Source organism: Nicotiana tabacum, chromosome 18, assembly GCF_000715075.1.
Source record: "Nicotiana tabacum cultivar K326 chromosome 18, ASM71507v2, whole genome shotgun sequence".
Taxonomy (NCBI): domain Eukaryota; kingdom Viridiplantae; phylum Streptophyta; class Magnoliopsida; order Solanales; family Solanaceae; genus Nicotiana; species Nicotiana tabacum.
The window spans coordinates 13,275,416-13,278,845 of record NC_134097.1 but is presented as its reverse complement, the minus strand read 5'-3'; positions in this window follow the sequence as shown (position 1 = coordinate 13,278,845).

Genomic DNA, 3,430 nt, shown 5'->3' with positions numbered 1-3,430 from the left:
CATGAAAAATGATCAAATAAATAATAATAAACTTAAGTAGGAATATCTTAATTAAATAGGCAATTATTCACAATAAACAAATTCCACCCTCATGCTTTGACTCAACCACAATGCATAACTACTCGTCACCTCACATATGCATTGTACCCGCACATTAAATCACGTAGCAAATAGACAAACAAGTCTTACTCCTTCAAGTCAAGGTTAACCACGATACGTACCTCACTTTGCAACCAACTCAAGATTCCAATAAATCTTTACCTCGCGAATTGGTGTCTGAATGCCTCGAATCTAGTCACAAATAATTCAATATACTCAACACGAATTATAGAAACCAATTCTATATGAAAATACTAAATTTTCCAATTAAAATTTGAAATTCAATTCAAAAATTAACAGTGGGACCCACGTATCGAAAGTCGACAAAAGTTACAAATGTGAACGCCCATTCAACCACAAGCCCAACCATATAAATTTTACCAAATTCCGACATCAACTCGACCTTTAAATCTCCAAATCTTATTTTCAAATCCCTAAGCCCAAATCCTCGAATTTTACCTCAAAACATGTAATCTAGTCGTAATATTCAATGATAATTCAATATTATTGACTAATAAAGATCACAAGTGACTTACCTCAAGTTTTTCCGTGAATTCTCGCTCAAATATCGCCCCAACCCGTACTTGAAAGGTATAAAAATGAGAAAAATCTCGGACTCCTTCGATTTTATTTTGTCCGGGGATTTTCGCTTCTGCGGTGCATTTGGCCGCATCTGCGGTCTCGCAGATGCGAGGATGGCTGTTGCTTCTACGTGCTGGCTCGCTTCTGCGGACACGCTTCTACGGAGGAGTTGTCCGCTTCTGCGATCACTGGCTGCCCTTCCTCCGCTTCGTATCTGCGATGGATTAGGCTCTTCTGTGAGCTCGCACCTGCGGTCAAAAATCTGCATGTGCGATTGCACCAAAAGGCCAAAATTTTAGGTTTTTCCTTAAGTCCAAATTTTAACCCGTTAACCATACGGAATCCACCTGAGGCCCTCGGGACCTCTACCAAATATACCAAAAAGTCCTAAAACATCATAAGGACCTACTCGGGGTCTCAAATCACGTCGAACAATGTCAAAACTACAATTCGCACCTTGATTCGAACTTAATGAATTTATGAAAATTTCAATTCTTAAACTCTCGATGAAACACGTCAAAACAGTCCGGAATGACCTAAGTTTTTGTATGTAAGTCCCAAACGATATAACGGAGCTATTCCAACTTTCGAAATCGTAATTTGAGCCTGATATCTATAAAACTCAATTTTATGGTCAAACTTTGAAATCTTTAAGCTTTCAAACATTCAATTTTCAATAAATGGTGATAACTTGAGCTAGGGATCTCCAAACTATATTACGGGCATACGCCCAAGTCCTAAATTATGATACGAACCTATTGGGACCGTCAAAACACCGATCCGGGTCCATTTGCTCAAAATATTGACCGAAGTCAACTTAATTAAGTTTTAAATCACTATTTCACATTTTAATCAATTTTTCACATAAAAGTTTTTCGAAAAAATATACGGACTGCGCACGCAAGTCGAAGAATGCTAAATGGTGTTATTCGAGGTTTCGGAGCACAGAATTGAATTTTAAATTTAAAAATGACCTATCGAGTCATCACATTCTCTACCTCTAAAATAAAAGTTCGCCCTCGAACGAAATTAGAAAAAGTACTTGGGCTGGTGAAAAGGTATGGATATCTACTCCGCATGTCCGAATCGGACTCCCAGGTAGATGCTTCAACCGACTGATATCTCTATTGTACTTGAACTGATGGATAACTTTTAGACCTCAACTGTCGGACCTGACGGTCTAGAATAGCTACCGGCTCCTCCTTATAAGTCAAATCCATGTCCAATTGGACTGAGCTGAAATATAACACATGGGACGGATCATCGTGATATTTTCGAAACGTAGACACATGGAACACAAAATGAACTGCTGATAAACTAGGTGGTAGTGCAAGCATGTAGGCTACTTCACCCACCCTTTCAAGAATTTCAAAGGGTCCGATATACCTAAGGCTTAACTTGCCCTTCTTTCCGAACCTCATTACACCCTTCATAGGTGAAACCCGGAGCAATACTCTTTCTCCAACCATGAATGCAACATCACGAACTTTACGGTCGGCACAACTAGGGGTGGGCGTTCGGTATTTCGGTACGGTATTTGAAAATTTCGATTCGGTATATTGGTATTCGGTATATCAATTGTGAATACCAAATACCTTACCAAATTAGTTTGGTACAGTTCGGTATCTTTTTGTTTGGTTCGGTACGGTTCGGTATTGTACCATATCTTTGTTAACTAAGCAGTGCCTGCTAAGCTAATTCATTAAAAATTCCTAATTACTTGATAATGAGTATAACAACAACAAAATGTGAGCAGTACCTTCACTTCTTCTAATAATTTCTAATAGAAATCACTACATGAGCATAACAATAGAATGTGAGTAGTTTCTTAATTTATTTACTTCTAATAATTTATACTAGAAATCACATCAATAGAAAATTTCTAATAAAGTGATAAATGAGCATAACAGCAACAGATGTGAGAAGTTCCTTTACTTTTCTAATAATTTCTAATGTTAGGTTGGGGAGTTGGGCTTAGTCTCAGTGGGTTACTGGCTAAGGGTAATAACTAACAAGTTAGAAATCTTGGGCTGAAAATTGATATCTTGAGCTAGCAGTGAAGGAAGGTGTACTTAAATAATTCGGTATTTTGGTATACCGAAATCTCCAAACCTCAATACCGAGGAATGTACCAAAATACTGAAAAACTAAAAATCTTATACCGAAGTAGGACCAAAATACCGAATAAACTGATACCGAAATACCGAATTAATTTGGTCTGGTTCGGAATTCGATTTTTCGGATTTTATGCCCACCCCTAGGTACAATGTGTTTGCCTAGATTGAGTTGTGGTTGATCCTGAATAATCTTGACCTTATCCAAGGCATCCTTTACCAAATCGGTACCCAACAATCGAGCCTCTCCCGGTTCAAACCAGCCAACTGGCGAACGACATCGCCTCCCGTATATTGCTTTATATGGATCCATATAAATGCTCGACTGATAGTTGTTATTATAGGCAAACTCTACTGGCGGCAATAATCGATCCCAATAACCTCTGAAATCCATAACACAAGCGCGAAGCATATCCTCAAATATTTGAATAGTGCGCTCGGATTGTCCATCCATTTGAGGATGAAATATTATAATCAACTCAACCCACGTGCCTAACTCACATTGTACAGCCCTACAAAAGTGCGAGGTGAACTGCGTACCTCGATCAGAAATGATAGACACAGGCACACCGTGAAAGCGGACAATCTCGCGGATGTAAATGTCCACTAACCGCTTTGAAGAGTAGGTAACTGCT